The sequence below is a fragment of the Neomonachus schauinslandi genome, chromosome 6, assembly GCF_002201575.2.
Source record: "Neomonachus schauinslandi chromosome 6, ASM220157v2, whole genome shotgun sequence".
Taxonomy (NCBI): domain Eukaryota; kingdom Metazoa; phylum Chordata; class Mammalia; order Carnivora; family Phocidae; genus Neomonachus; species Neomonachus schauinslandi.
In genome coordinates, this window is record NC_058408.1 from 8,449,623 (window position 1) to 8,467,258 (window position 17,636).

Below are 17,636 nucleotides of genomic sequence, written 5' to 3' on the forward strand. Positions count from 1 at the left end.
TAATAATCCCAATTAATACATGTAGTGGCTATGATTCCTCAGGCCACTCACCTAGTCCATGGCATCCATAACCTCCCCTGGCATCCATGGTGATGTTTGATCTTGTCGTTAGTCCACAGAAGGCAAACCACAGCCTTCTCAGAACCCAACCATGAGGCTTCTTCAGATCTGCTGACTCTCTCAGGTACCTCAAAGACCCTCTCAATTAGCATCTTAAGACAGCATTGATTATTCTCCAGAAGTACTATGAGAGCACAGGAAAATTGATAGGATGACTGCAGAGTCTCCTCTTAGAGAAGACAGGCTACCATTTCTTCTGCTGTTATGGCATGAGGGCACTTCAAGAAAACTTTTCAGGGGTGTGACTTTGTATCCTGAGGAGTGGGAGTAGGGGAGACTGGGATGCAGAGACCCTTCTTAGGGATGCATAGCAATGTCCAGTTCTATCCTTCTCCTCTCTGGCTCTCCTCTGTCTTCCCAGGGAAATTAGATCTCCCATATGAGAGAAAATGGGCTCCATATGTCTTCTAAGTCCATTTATATGACATAATTTTTATTTCCTTTTCTTGTTTTGTTTTGTTTTTTATTTATTTGACACAGAGAGAGACAGCTAGAGAGGGAACACGAGCAGGGGTAGAGGGAGAGGGAGAAGCAGGCTTCCCACCGAGTAGGGAGCCTGATGCGGGGCTTGATCCCAGGACCCTGGGAACATGACCTGAGCCGAAGGCAGATGCTTAACGACTGAGCCACCCAATTTTTATTTCCTTTATCCTTAAGAATCTTACTTTTTATTACTCAAAAGCCAGTTTTCTGGAACTCAAAACATTCTACATTTTCTCTCCCCCCCTACCCCCCGCCAAAATAATGAGTTTGAAACGTATGTCTTCATTTGTTCAGGCTTCTATAGCAAACTACCATAGTCTGGGTGGCTGATAAACAACAAAAATTTATTTCTCACAGTCTGGAAGCTAGAAATTCTTAGATCAAAGTCCTGGCAGATCCTGGACTGTAGGTGAGAGCCTACCTCCTTGTGCATAGACTATCATCACAGGGCAGAAGGAGCAAGGGAGGTCTCCGGGGTCTCTTTTATAAGGGACTAATCCCATTCAAGAGGGCTCTGTCCTCATAATCTAATCACCCCCCAAAGCCCCCACCTCCTAATATCCCCACATTCGGAGTTAGGATTTCAATGTCTGAGGACACAAACATTCAGTCCATAACAAAGGTCTATTTAAGAGAACAAAAGCCAAACTTGAACTTTTTCCCCCCCTTTTCCCTTGCACTTCTGCATCCTGGGTGGTGAGTAAAGAATACTTCACAGCTATCTGAGTCAGGGAGGGATAAAGGTGGTAGGACTATTTACCAAGGAAGGTGGTAGGTGAATACTTCAAACTAGTCTCCGACATCATCATAAATTTTTTACCATCACTAAAGGAAAGGCAGAACAATCCAGAGACAGTAGAAATAGGGGTGCTCTCTTTCTCAAGAATTAACCACTCTGAAGGAGGAAAAATTGGGGAAAGGGCTTAAGTCAGCAGGGGAGAAAGAGGAGAAAGTAAAGAGCTATTTAAACATGCTGGGTCTTTTAGTAGGTATTATTTTGTCATATAGCCATACAGTCATAAACATAATTCAATAATAGCTTTCTGGTGAATAATATTGAGCTAAGGCTTTATCCTAATACACCTTAGTCAAATTCATATCATATCACATTACATGTCACACTCAATATGTATAAATAAGTGTGTAAATACTGAAGGCAGTGATAGTAGATGGGGGGAGGGGTCCTGGAATTAGTTGCAAGGAGTGAGGGTAGGGGGCAGAGCAATGCCACTGTAGTGAGATTAAAGAAATGTAGGTTAGCCTATTAACGTAAGGGCAGTAAAAAAGGTAAAAATACCTAATGTCATTTGCAGAAGTGGATCTGAAACTGTTAGATGCTTGGCTGAGCAGAGTGATGAGGTCTCTATGACAAGGAACCCTGAAAGTATGTTAGGAATTTGGGGTGGGTTTAGGGATGATAGCTCTTGGCCAAGACTGGAGATGACCATTCTCAGATCCTTAGTCTATGTTATCTCAATGAAGTGGCTCTATATCTAAGATTTCTTCATCTTCTGCAAAGAAGAAATATTTTAAAAGAATCTCTGGAACTTCAAGGAAGAAACCTATTGGTATCAAGATTCAAACCACTCTAAAGAATCAATGCATCACACAAGATAGGAGCTTCTAATATGCAAACATGCAAAATAAATGAGCGTAGTTTTAAAAAGAACTGATCTTACTTATAATTAAAAACTATAGATTTTCTTATAGCCTGGGTTCCCCCAGAAAGCAGAGTATGAGGCAAAAGCCTAAGGGCAAAAGCCTACCACTTTATTAGGAGTGTCATCTTAGGGAAGTAGAAGGGAGGGGAAATGGGGAAGAGACAGGGAAGAAGGAGGAGGCAGTTCGAGGGTATGTTTCCAAGCCATCTTGCTCTTGGTGTCAAGTAGAAGTGACCACTGAGTCTCTCAGGACCATCTCCTGAGCTACCAGATGAATAGTGGCTTCTTAGGATACTCCATCCAGGTGGAGGAAAGGAGAAGACTCCATCCAGGTGGAGGAAAGGAGAAGAATCCATCCGCTGGCTCCCTTCTCCCATTAGACATAGGTTCATCTTATTGGGGGGTTAACAAAGAAGCCCAGAGGCAGGAGGTGAAAGGGAGCAGCATAGAGTGCTCTGGGCATGAACATGTGTGAGAAGCTGCTCTAGCTGGTAGGGCATGAGGCCAGTGTGTCCACTGCCACAGCCAAGGGTGTCAGAGACAGAGGAGATTGAGAGAATCTGATGGGCCCTTAAAGGTAATTGTTTGTCTTGGTCTGTTCAGGCTTCTATAAAAAGATACCATATACTGAAACAGTCAGCATTTATTTCTCACAGTTCTGGAGGCTGGAAAGTCCAAGATCAAGGTGCCGGCAGAGTCAGTGTCTACTGTGAGCCTGCTTCCTGGTGTACAGATGGCTGTCTTCTTACTGTGACTTCACAAGGCAGAAGGGACAAGAGAGGTACCTGAGGCCTCTTCTATGAGGACATTGATCCCATTCATGAGGTGCCCCCCCCATGACCTCATGACCTCCCCAAGACTCCGCCTCCTAGTACCATCACCTTGGGAATTAAGCTGCAACCTATGACCTTTGAGACACAAACTTTCAGCCCATAACACTGTTACTACCTTTTAAATAAAGATTTAGCTTTACATTTTCTCTAATAAGAGAAAGGGGCTATCAGTAGTGTGAGTACTCATCAAAAACAGGGAGTATTACCCAAGAATTCTTAACAATAACTAAAGAATATGTGGATTAAATGTGTATCACTGTCCAAATGTGTTGGAGGAAGAGGTCTCCTTTGCCTGTTCAGTATTAGTGTTCCCGAAATCAGAGAGAGCATTGAGAAAGCTAATACTGAACAGGCACAGGAGACTTCTTTCCCCATCCCCTTTGGACAAGTGACCTTGTTGAGTAGCAAATCATGTCCTGATAACTCATGATAATAGCTGATATTTATAGAGGTTTAGCATTGTTTTAGGAGTTCTGCTTTGAACGCTTGCATTAATGCTACTACATGTTAACAGAGACCCAGAGAAGCCAAATATCATGTCTAAAGGCTCATAGCAGCTAAGTGGTTGAGTTAGGATTTGAGTCCACGTGTTCTGACCCCAGAGCCTACGCTTTTATCCATTATACTGAGTTTTGACACTTTGCTAGAAGATAAAATTGCAACTACTTCTCTTTTCCAAAATTCATGTCTGCTTCTGAGAAGTCCTGAGGTTTTCTTGAAATGTAATTAAGATTATGCATATTTCACAAATAATGTTCACCATAACCTCTGGAAACCCATGACGGGGCACGCGTTGTGATACAAGGGAAAATACATCCCAACTTAAATCTGGTAACAAGAAATGCTGCGGATCAACCCTATGGCCCACAGCACCGCTCCAGAAAGCATCCCAGTGATTAAGGGGCAAATTGGGTGAGTGAGGAAACAGTTTCCTTCTCCCCAGGCCTGAGTGGTTTCACGCCGTGAACAAATAGCAGTGGTGGAGTTGGGGTGAGGGCCTTTCAAGAGGCTGAACAAGGTGTAGAAAGCCCCCACTGTGAGCCAGGTGAAATTTCAATTCCCCGTCTAGAGAACTTTTGAAAGCAAATCTTGTTGCCTGCCTTCAATGTATTTTGTTCATGCTCCACAGATGTCCTTTCTCATAAATTCAGAAGTATCTGCACGTCCCAAGGTGAGCTGGTATCTTCTTTTTATTGCCAGCAGTTTGCAGGCAAGGATCTGACATTAAAAAAATATGGCACTCACTTTCGAGAGTGTGACCCTCTTTCTCAACTCTTTCCTCATCTTCTTCCAGTTCCCTCCGCTCTTTTCACCTTTGTGCTTTTGCTTAGCACACATGGGGGCTCTGGAGAGACCCTTCCAGATACTTGGACTTCTTGTTCAGTTGCAAAAGAATGCATTTTGTCTGCAGATTGCCTCGTACAGACACTGTGTCTGTCTAAAAAGACTAACAGACTAAAAGAGCCTCCAGAGAACTTATTTTAGATGTTTGCCAACTAACCCATTTTGCATGCTTCCTAGGAGACACAATATGCACCATCTCTACAGGAGGAAGCAGGAGAGATATTGGATATCTCGAAGGAAATTTATGATGCTGATGGGAAATTTAAGCCCCTTAAAACAACGGCTGGGTTATGAACAAGGGAGGAAATTTTTATCACCTCATGCCTGTGCTTCCCTCATCCCCTTCCTGAGGGATAGTGGCCATGGATCTGATTGGTGGTCTCTTGCCTCTCCCTGCTTAATGGCACTTGCTGTAGAGAATTTTGATAGACCATGAGTTCAGCTAACTTGAGCAGATTCGTGTGCTTTTAGATATATTCTTGTGGATATGATAAATGCACCATGTGACTTTCAGGGACTTTAGTTCTATACCCATCCTTCATTTTCTCATTCTTCTTTCTAAGGAAACCCCTATATCTTTGGGACTAGCAATGTGCCAAGTTAAAGAGATTTTCAGTACCCTCTATGAACAAGGAGTGGCCAGTTGGCTAAATTTTGGCAATTGAGATGTAAATGGAACTGCTCAGAGGAACTTCTGTGGAAGCACCATAAAAGAGAGAGAGAGCCGGGAGCTCCTTTCTGCCCTTCTGTCTTTCTCCCATTTTTAGACCTGATACTTGAACATGAAGGCCAGGGCTTCAACAGCCAAATTGAACCACGAGGCAATCTCAGGGTGTGTGTGTGTGTGGGCAGGGGGTTGGGGGGGATGGATTTTGAGTCAAATGTATCAAAGAAGAAAGATGAAGGATTCTAGTTTCCTGAAAACTGAAGACCTGTCATATCAGCCCTGAACTTCCTGCCTCTAAACTTGTTTTATCCAAAAGAGAAATAGGTTCTATCTTATTTTGGCTAAGGTGCTTTTGTTGGCCTATTGTATGTAGCAATACCTAACCCTAACTGATTGACTACCTCTGTGATGAGAATGTGCCAATAATGCTTTCTCCTAACTGACTAATTCAGGTATCTGCAACTGTATTTGCTAATGTTCTTTAGGTGACAAGTAACAACACCCACTAGAGCTAGCTTATGCAGGAAAGGGGAATCTACCACGAGGTACAGTTAGGTCTCACAGAACCCAGACCTCAGAGCCTCTGGAACAAGCTGAACCCAAGAACCAGAAAGCCATCTGGAATTGCTCTCTGTCCCTTGTCCCTGTTCTTTCCTGTGCATCTGCTTCCCTCTGTCTTTCTGCAGGCCACTCCCCTCTGCTTCTTTAGGCCACACAGTAGGAGACATGATGCCTACTCCCTACTCCTGACTTTATGGCCCCCAAAGTGTGGTCAATTCTCAGTTCCAGTTTCTTGGAGGTAGAACTTTCACTAGTCCAGAAGAAAAGAGGTTCATTGAAAGTTAAAGAAACACTCCAAAAGCATCCACTACTCCTACACCAAATGGATACCTGGTATAAATAAAAACAACCTAACTTGGAAAACAATAATAATAATAATAATAATAAAAACCCACCCAACATGAAAATGCCTGATTCTTCAGACAAGAAAAGTATTTGTCCAAAAGTTTAAGAAAGAAATAATACCACTGTTGTACAAATACATCCAGGAAACGGAGAATGAGGGAACACTTCCTAATCTTTTTAGAGATCAGCATAACCTGATTCTAAAATTTGACAGTGGCATTTCAAGGAAGAAAATCTATAACCCAATCTCTCATAAATATAGATTCAAGATTCTTTTAGAAAATATTAGCAGATAGGATACAGTGAAATATAAAAAGAGGATTAACATAACCAAATGGGATTATTTTAGATATGGAAGGGTAGTTTAACATTAGAAAACTAATTAGTACAATTGACAACATTAATGGAAAAAGGGAGAAAATATTACCATATTATGGGAGAAAACATCATCTTGATAGATGCAGAGAAATCATTTGGCAAAATCCAATAATATTCATGAAAAACTCACAGCAAAGGAAGAACAGAATGGAACTTCCTTAATGTGATAAATATAATCTACAAAAAACCCACAGCAAATAATATGCTAATAATACAATATTGAAAACTTAATTCTTGAGTTTGGAGATGAAGCAAAAATTCCTGCTAGCCTCACTTTTATTCAAAATTCTGATGTAGTTTTCAGTCATAGTAATAAGTCCAGAGAAAGAAATAAAAAGCATACATAGTGGGGCACCTGGGTGGCTTAGTCGGTTAAGCGTCCACCTCTTGATTTTGGCCTAGGTCATGATCTCTGGGTTGTGAGATTGAGTCCCATGTTGGGCTCCACACTGGGTGTGGAGCCTGCTTAAAATTCTCTCTCTCCCTCTCCCTCTGCCCCTCTCCATGTGTGTGCTCTTTCTCTCTCTTTCAAAAAAAAAAAATCATACATATTGAAAGAAAGAAAACTCTTATTTTTCATAGATGACATGATTGTTTATCTAGAAAATGAAAAATAGTCAACAAATTATTAGAAGTATAAATGAATTCAGCTAAGTTGCAGATACAAGGCCAATATAAAAGAATTAATTGTATGCTGGCAACAAAAATGATAAAATAAAAAATTATAATATATAACATCAAAACATATCAAATACTTACAAATAAATCTAGTGAAAGATATACAAGACCACTCCACTGCAAACTAAATATTACTAAGAGAAATGAATTAAATGGAGGAGTGTACTATATTCACAGATTGGAGAATGCAGCATATGTCAATTTTCCCAAATTAATCTATAGATTTAATGAAGTTGCACTCAAAATCCTACTAGGCCTTTTTTTTAAGTGGAAATTGAAAAGCTGAACATATGCACTCCCCATGACGACCAGGGAATTCTACTCCTGAGTATTTACCAACAGAAATAAGTACATTTGTTCATCGAATGTCATATAATAGAATGTTCAAAGCAATGTTTTTAAAACTCCAATCTGGACACTACCTTGATGTCTATTAATAATAGAATGATAAATATATTGTCTGTTCACACAAAGGAATGTTAATTAGCAATGAAAATAAATGATTCACAGACATATATAGAATACTGATGAATCTCACAAATACATTGAGAGCAAGAAAGGCCAGACCCCCCCCCAAAAAAACCCAAAAAAGAATATATACAGTATTATGCCAGTTATATAAAATATAATGGAAACATCACTTCTACTACTGGAAGCCAGGGAAGTTGTCACACGCAGTGAGGTAGTAATTGGGAGGAAACAGGGGAGTTTTCTGGGATGTTTGGAATGTCCTGTTTGTCCATCTGGGTGCTGGTTACATGATGTATTTAGTTTATAAAACATCTAGCTCTGTCTTATGTATACTTCTCTATTTTTATGTCATACTTCAGGGAAGATTTAAAAAGTGATAAAATAAAAAGCTGAACAAATACATATCTTTAATATGGTAACAACTGGTTCTGTACAACTAGACTCAGTTTCTAATTCTTTATTAATGTATTCCATATTAACTTTTATTTTTTTCATATTAACTTTTAATTGTTCAAGCCACAAGTCATTTTTTTTAAATCATGAATAAATGTGTAAGAATATATTTTATCATTTGCAAAAAATATTTGCTACAGCACAGAGCCCGACTCGGGGCTCGATATCATGACCCTGCAATCGTGACCTGAGCTGAAATCAAGAGTCAGACGCTTAACCTCCTGAGCCAACCAGGCACCCCAATATGTATGCTTATTGAATTTAATTGGGTTTACCAAAAAAAAGAAGGTATGGTGTTTTAACAGGTGTGGTCTCTCTATATAGAGTGCCATGAAGATTGAGAAGTTGGTAAGTGTGTTTCCAGTGGCCCTCCCTGTTCCCTCCCACACCCCTGCCCCCAGCAAACTTTCCATCTTGAGGCCAGTGTCCCTAGGGCATTAACTCAGCCCTTCCTCTTCCCCAATCCCTCAGCCCAGACAGCTCACGGTTGTCCTGATCCATTCTCTGAGAACTCTGCTCTTGCCTAGAACTAACCCAACAACCTAATTTGAGCCCAAGAGTCAAGTACTGATAATGGCTACATGTTTTATTTGTCCCAGAAGACAATTTTACTTTAATTTTGAACTTTCCTGCCTAAACCTAGAGAAATGACAAATGGGAGAATCGTGGGCCCTTGGCTGGCCACCAGGGGACAGGTTTAGGGAAGATAGTGAGGTACGACGGGCGTTTTTCAGAGCACGAGACCAGGCAGTTAACTGCACATAGGCCTGTCCTGACCATTTTGTGACTTCTCCGGGGGTTTCTTCAGTTAAAAAAAATAAAAGAAAGAAAGAAAAAAAGAAAGCTGTTCAAACCCTTTTCTCTTAATGACAATAGTAACTTCTAAGTCACACTCAACTTGTTTCTTCCTTCAAAGCCCCTCTTGAAATTACCCTGATTTAATAAACTGGGAGATTCTATTTGGTTTCAGCATTGAACTTTTGCTCAGAAATGGAGGGAAGGACTGCTTTTCATCAAGTTCTCCACCAGAGTCCAAATGGCAGCAGGACATATTTCGGGCAGTTCCCGTTTGATGTTTCTGAGTAATCCACAAAGCAGACAAACCAGGGTTTATTAGCACTTTGTTCTTCTCAGAGGCAGAGTGCTGAATAAATGCCTTTTTTCCCTTTGGAAAAAAATTTTACTAGTAACCATAGCAATAATAATTCCATCTCCAAGTGAAAATTATTATTGTTATCTTCGTTGGCAGCCCCAGTGTCTTTCCTGTCACAAGGAGACAGAAGGCAGACACTGTCTTGAAGTCTATAAAAGGCGCACCTAAGCAGGATGGGGAGCAGCTGCTTTCTCTCTGAGCTGAGAGCAGAACCGGAGAATAATGGCTTACCCCTAGAATGAGGGGCTTAGGCTAGATATGAGGAAGTGGTTCCTGGCAGTGTGCTAGATAGGTTGTCATGGGAGTTTACAGAATCCTCTTCTTTAGAAGGCTTTAAAAATAGCTTCGATGATCTGTGCCTGGAACGGCAGACGTATGCCCTGCGTTGCCTGTGTCTGTCATGCATTTCACATCCTCTTGGAGGTCTGACTGTACCTTTGCTAGACTTCTGATAGCTGGACCACCTTACCCTGTCTGCCAGCCCCGGACAGAGAACACCGGCTCTGGGAATGTGAAGGAATGAATGGAAGTCGGGAGTTTGGATAAAAGGATTTAGCGATGATCCAATACAGTCTACTGGTTTGCGGCTGGTTAGATGTTGGCCCCGTGGTTATTTTCCTACAGTCCATTTTGTAAAACGAGATTTGGCCAGATGCGCACCATTTGGCCAGAAGGCTCTTTGAAGAATTACTGAGTCCACCTCCCTTCTTCTGGATTGTTAACTTTGTCTGCTTGAGTCTACACAGGCTCTTGAACAAGAAGGAAATGTTCTCTGAAGTGGGAGTGCATGCAATGTTTCAGAAATTACTCAAATATACATGGAGAAAACAGTTCACAGGAAGAACTTGAACCAGAGTTCAATCCAGACATCCCTTCTTCCAGCCCCACTGATGTCTCTCTCATCGAAGGAATGTGCTAACCTTTTGAAAAGTGCTTTCATTTAAAAAGTAATGGTCAGAACCCTGCTAAGTCCTTCAGTAACAATATTTTACCTCAGATTTGACATTTATATGCCAGCGACTCATTTGTTACAAATTCTAATTGCAGAGCAACAATCCAAAAAAGGCAATGCAAAAGGCAAAAAGAGAAAAGGCTCAGAAACCCTTGGAGATCCCATCTAATTAAAAATGCAAATTAAGAAAGAAACCTCAAGTCATAAGTCCTGTTCAGTCTTTTCAAAGGCACCAATTACCAGTGACTCATTGTGAAAGGGGCTGCCTTTAATTTTAAGTCAAATTTCTCAACAATATCCCATTGGCAGGAAATTAAAATGACTACCAGCTTAGTAGTACAATTAACACTTCGACCTTTGTTATCCAAACTTTATTCATTCTGTTCTGTTTCTCTAAGCAATCACTAATGTAGACAATTTTCCATTAAATTTTCCTGAGGTCCTAAGAACATTTTGTTTCCCAGAGATAAGCAATCTCATCTCTCAACTAATCCACCCCTTCCCATGAAATCATACTGAGGGACATTCCAGAAAAGAACACACTCCTTGATAGAATCTCTTCTCTAATAATACTTCAGATGGCAAGATAGGAGAGTGTGATAGTGCAAAACAAAGGTCCTCAGACAGGAGATACGGATCACCAAAGGACTCTTGCTAGGGCCTGAGTCTGGCCATGTCCTAATATGGGTCCATATCAGGTGTCAGATATCAATTCATAATGTATGCACTATACTTTTTATTATCATAAGAGGAAACACCAGTTATGGAATAAATTTTTTTTAAGTCTCAGAACTGGAAAGGGAATACAAGAGATTATGTAGGCCAATCTCTTCAGTCTAGGGCTTCCCTAATATGAATTGAGTGCCTGTATCAGTCAGGAGATAGAACTCACACAATAACCTGAACAGGGAAAATCTACTATGAACTATAACAGGGGATTTTAGTAACGGGGGATTGGCTAGTAAGAAGCAAAGAGCTCTCTAAGGCCTATCAGATGGCAGATAGAAGGAACAGCCATTACACCGAGGCTGATGTAGAGTGCCCAAGAAAGATGCCCTTCTCCCCTACCCTGCAGCTGAGATCCAGAGAGGGTAACAGACGATGAAAAAGTCACTGAAGTGTCAGGCAGGTGGACTATGCTAGGAATCTGTCCTTCAGGTGCCAGGGAAAGCTGTTGATGGGGAGGTCCTGTGCCTCAGCACTTGCTGAAAAATCCCACAAAGGATAAGCCAGGGAAACCTATGATGGGAGGTGCCTTGCCAGTGTGCTGTTTTAGGAAGATGCTTGAGTGGGGGTGTTAGAGTAAGCCACTGGCCATGAGGCATGTTGTGAAGCTAGGCGCTGGAGAAGCCATTTGCCACAGGAACCAGGCTCAGAAGAATCTGTCCATGCTGCAGGAGTCAGGCACTTGAGGGGCTGCCTGTGCGTGGCCTCTGGATGCCGGGATTGCCATGCATGCTGTAGAAGCTGGGTGCTGGAAGGGGGGGCATGCTGCAGGAATCTGGCCCGCAGAACACGCTGCAGGAATCAGGCACTGAGGAAGCAGCATTTGCTCTAAGCTATTGCCAAGAAAGCACAAAGAACTAGGAAGAAAAACCCCATCCTCTACCAGTGTCCTTCTAGCATCCTCCACTGACAAAGCTTTACCCCGTGTGCCGGCTGACAAAGGGGGAATATTTAAAGGGCCCATCTTCATTTTCATGGAGTAGACAATGAAGCTTGGATTTGGAGCGAAAGACAATACGATGGTATGTATTGCCTATTGTGTGATAGGTATGTTACAGACATCATCTAATTTATCCCCTGCAATATTTCTAATGCATAAATATCATCAGGCACAATTTACAGAGGTCCACAGAGCTTAAGAAAGGTCACAGAGTTAGTAAGCAGGGAGTAGGGATTCAAATCAAAATTTGGCCAACACCAAAATGTCTTATCAGATAAAGGGCTAAGATCCAAAATCTATAAAGAACTTATCAAACTCAACTCCCCAAAACCAAATAATCCAGTCAAGAAATGGGCAGAAGACATGAACAGACACTTCTCCAAAGAAGACATCCAAATGGCCAATAGACACATGAAAAAGTGCTCAACGTCACTCGGCATCAGGGAAATCCAAATCAAAACCTCAATGAGATACCACCTCACACCAGTCAGAATGGCTAAAATTAACAAGTCAGGAAGTGACAGATGTTAGTGAGGATGCGGAGAAAGGGGAACCCTCCTACACTGTTGGTGGGAATGCAAGCTGGTGCGGCCACTCTGGAAAACAGTATGGAGGTTCCTCAAAAAGTTGAAAATAGAGCTACCCTACAACCCAGGTCGTAGGTATTTATCCAAAGGATACAAACGTAGTGATCTGAAGGGGCACCTGCACCCCAACGTTTATAGCAGCAATGTCCATAACAGCCAAACTATGAAAAGAGCCCAGGTGTCCATCGACAGATGAATGGATAAAGAAGATGTGGTATATATATACAATGGAATATTACTCAGCCATCAAAAAATATGAAGGATCATTTGCAACAAACGACATGGATGAGACTAGGGGGAATTATGCTAAGTGAAATAAGTCAATCAAAGAAAGACAAATACCATATGATTTCACTCATATGTGGAATTTAAGAAACAAAACAGATGAACATAGGGGAAGGGAGGGAAAAATAAAATAAGACGAAATCAGAGAGGGAGACAAACCATAAGAGATTCTTTTTTTTTTTAAAGATTTTATTTATTTATTTGACAGAGAGAGACACAGTGAGAGAGGGAACACAAGCAGGGGTAGTGGGAGAGGGAGAAGCAGACTTCCCACTGAGCAGGGAGCCCGATGTGGGGCTCGATCCCAGGACCGTGGGATCATGACCTGAGCCGAAGGCAGACGCTTAACGACTGAGCCACCCAGGTGCCCCAAACCATAAGAGATTCTTAACTATAGGAAACAAACCAAGGATTGCTGGAGGAGAGTTGGGTGGGGGGGATGGGGTAACTGCGTGATGGACATTAAGGAGGGCATGTGATGTAATGAGCACTGGGTGTTATATGCAACTGATGAATCCCTGAAATCTACCTCTGAAACTAATAATACACTATATGTTAATTAATTTAATTTAAATAAATTAAATTTAAAAAATTTTGCCAACACCAAAGCCCACTGACTTTCTATACTAGGTTTTCTCCAGTGAAGCCCAGAATTCCTGGAAGAGTGGCGGCCAAGGGGGCCAATCTCAGGGCAGGGGTAAGGATGAAGACTATAGATGGGGGACAGGTATTCTAATAGGATGAGCTGTGTCAGGAGTGAGGTTGGATTGATCTGAGCCTAGGGAAACCTGAAAGGCAGAGTCTGTAGCAAAACTAAGATAAGAACTGAATTAAGCTAAAGTCCATAGGGGTTAGGTAAAACAACAAAGATGAACTTTAAGGCCATGGGATGAAATGGGAAGCAGGGACACATCAAAACAAAGCACACAGGTGCCAAGTACAGGTCGACAATTCCTTGAGATGACCACCACCACCACCACTATGGGTTACAGGGTGATTGGCCATGCCCACAGGTAGAGAGAGGGTGCCTGAGGGTGCATTCTGGTTCAGACCGTTTACTCAACAAGATAATGGCCAAGCTAGGGCTAGAGCCTATCTCCTTGACTCCCATTTCTGTGCTGTTTACACTTGCCATCAGCATCCATGAATGCTAGAGTTGCAGGAATAGACTAAAGTGGATGGAGGAGCTGGACCACAGAGCCCTCTGCCTGTTGAACTGATCGGAGGACGTAAAAGTGGAAAACACAGATCAAGTTTAGTTCAGGTAAAACATCTGGTATGTTTAAGGCCATTCCTGTTGTCTTCCTTTGTCCCCCACACAACTTCATGAGGAGGCATGTGATAAGCATTCAGAAACTCTGTTTGCGGGGTGTCACATCCTCATTGCTATTAGCTGAGGCCTTCTAATCAGGGATACTCAGCCTTTACTGAACATCTGAATCATCTGGACAACCATTAAAAAAAGTACTGATGCCTGAGGCTGCTTCACACCGATAATGAGAGTCTCTAGAAGTGGGTCCATTCATCAGTATATTTGCCAGATCCACAAGTGGTGATTCTAATTCAGATCCAGGGTCGAGTATCCCTGGCATATCCTGACTACAGCAGAATGACATTGAAAGAGACAAAAAGTTATTTAAACCCTTCTTCCTGTGGGACTGACTCTCCTAGGGGATTCTGAGAACAACTCTTTTTCCAGAGCAGTCACCCACTGGCCTGTATTGCACGGTATTATCCCGGCAGAGATTTTGAACTCAAAGCTGGTCAGGAGGCTTAGTACTATGCAAAAATATGCTGAAGAGATGTACAGGCTCCTGAAGCTATATTGCGTGCCGAGAACCAACAAGATGGAAGACTGGCATCCCTTTGTTGGAAAGGGAAATGTGTTATGGTTCTGAGGTTGATCCATTCATTGGCCTTAAGTAAATGAGGTGTGCTCCCGACAACTACCTCGGTAAGATTTTAACCAGGAAATCCTAATCTTCAGTGACATATGTGATGGGGAAAGCAATGAAACATCCTTCTGCTTGGTGATGGGTGAAGCCCTAAAGACTCAATCTGGTCTTGATGAACATCCAAGAATCTGGATGCGCACACCCCGCTGAGGCAGGGGTTTCTGCCAACCATGCTGGTAAGGAAGTCTGTGGTTTCTCGCAGTGTCAGATTTGTTCAGTTTGGGTATAAACAAATACCCTAATTTCCATCCTGGGGTATAAACAAGCAGGTTTCTCTCCTTTATCCAGGTGCCATTACTATCCTTAAAACTAGTTGTGTATCTAATTAAAAACAAATTTTTTTTAACTTTCCATTTTTTTCATTAGGTCTTGTCATTCCACATTATTTAAAGTAGTTTTCTCTAGCTTTGTGAAATAAAGCTCAGGTTTCCAAGATAAAATTGTTTTAAAAAATTATTATGAAAAATTTTAGTTATATGCATAGAATAATATAATAAGCTCTCTCATATGCATCCTCCAGCTTTAACAATTATGAACTTGTGGCAAATCTTATTTTATCTATACATTTGCCCACTACCCAGCCCCATATTCTTTTGAAGCAGAGTCCAGGCTTCATATTATTTCATCTGCAAATATTTGAGTATATAACTCTTAAAATAAGATATATGAATGTCTTAAAGATAATATTTTCTTAGTTGAAATATTGATGTTAATTATTTCATCCCATCTAATACCCAGTGTCCCAACTTTCAATTTTAATCAGTTTTATATCAATTGTATCACTTTCTTACATATTATTTAAATCAAGATGCAAATAAGTTGTATACATTGCAATTAGCTGAAATGCCTTTTAAGTATTTTTGTTTTTTTAGTAGGCTCCATGCCCAGTGTGGAGCCCAATGTAGGGACTGAATCACGACCTTGAGATCAAGCCCCGAGCTGATATCAAGAGTTGGATGCTTAACCAACTGAGCCACCCAGGCGCCCCTAAGTTTCTTTTAATCTATAAATTCTCTTGATCTGTTTTTTCCCCTTGTAATTTATTTGTTGAAGACTTCAATGGCTTGTCCTGTAGGGCTTCCCACAGACTAGATTTTGCCTATTGCGTCTCCTTGGTATCTTTTAACATGTTCTCCTGTCCTCTGTGTCTCCCATGATTCAGTTGTTGGATATGTAGGTATAATTTTTTTTTTTTTGGCAAGACTAATTCATAGGTGATATTGTATTCTAACATAAGGTAGCACATAATGTCTGGTCCTCACTTTTTTTTGGTCAATGACTTAGCAGTCATTGATTATCAATGCCTAGACCCATTCATCATTAGGGATTAGAAAATGGTAAATTTCAATTCTTTCATTCCTCTGTCATTGTTTCAAGCTGGGTAACGTCTATATGAGAAATTTCCCTTCATCTATCATTTGGATACCCAGTGGTACAGTTCATACAGGAAAGGAAGGACTTAGTGTTCATTTTATTCCCTTCATTTCTTTCCCCTTTATTTACTAGCTTGCAAAATAATGAGCGGTTCACAAAATTTCACCAAGGGTGATCAATCAAGTTTTCTTTAAAAACAGCTTTATGGAATCATAATTAATATACAATAAACTACAGTATTTAAAATGGCAATTTTATAAGTTTTGAAATTGATACACACTTGTGAAACCACCACTGCAGTCAAGATAATAAACACATCCATCATCCCCAGAGCTTCCTCATGCCCCTTAGTAATCCCTTACTCCCACCCCTGATTACCCAGACAACCACTGATCTCCCTTCTGTCATTATAGATTAGTTAGCATTTTCTAGAATTTTATAGATACATACAGTATGTTCCCATACAGTATGTTCTACATATAATGTATGCTCATAGTCATGCAGTATGTTCTTTCTTTTGGGGGGGCTGAAAGTAAGGGGGTCTGTCTTCTTTAACTCAGCATAATTATTTTGAAATTCATCTACATTACCACATGTATCTGTAGTTCATTACTATTTCTGTGTAGTATTCCATTCTATGGATCTGTGCCCTTATGGTTTTCATCAAATTTTTAAAGAAGTGTTAGTTATTATTTCCTTAAATATATTGTTTTTCTGTTCCCTGCTCTCTCAGAGACTCTGATTGCCTGTTTACTAGGCTGCTTGAAGTCTCTCCACATCTCTTTTCTTCTTCCTCCTCTCTTTTTCTTTTTAATCTTTTTTTCTCCATCAGTGTTTTATTTCTGGAAGTTTTTATTGCAGTCTTCAAGTTCATTATTCTTTTGCTCTGCATAATCTACCATTAAACCCATCTAGTATGCTTTATATCTCATATTCTATATTTTACTCAATATGTTTAAGTTTTTTCTCAAGGTTCTTGAACATATAGAATACAGTCACAGCTGCATTATTAATGTCCTTGTCCATGAATTCTATTTGTGTCATTCTGGGTCAATTTCAACTGGTCAGTTTTTCTCCTCATTGTGGGTAGTATTTTCCTGCTTCTTGGCATGCCTGGTAATTTTTCATTGGATATCAGACATGAATTTTGCCTTGTTGGATACTGGATATTTTTGTATTCCTATAACTATCCTTGAGCATTGTTTTGGGATTCTGTTTTAGTTGCTTGGAAATAGTTTGCTCCTTTCAGCTTTTGGTTTTAAGCTGTTTTCCTTTATCTGTAATTTGATTACTTAGTGCAATAGCCTAGGGTGTTTTGTGTACGGTTAATTTTCCCCACTACTGAGGCAAAACCCTTTGAGCACTCTACACAATGCCCTGTAAATGATGAGGCTTCTCACCCTGGCTGGTGGGAACAGACATAATTCCCAGCCCTGTGTGGGCACCAGGGTTCATTCTCCCTAATCCTTTTGAGGAGTTCTATCTCCAGCCTTTGAGCAGCTTCCCCACATGCAATTGCTGATTAGTGCACGGGTAAGGACTCAAGGGGATTTTCGGCTCAAGTATTCGAGTACTCAGCAGGCATATACATGTTGGGGTAGAAGTCATAAATCAAGAGCTCCATTTCAGATATGTAATGTTTAAGGTGTGAGACAGACCTTCAAGTGGAG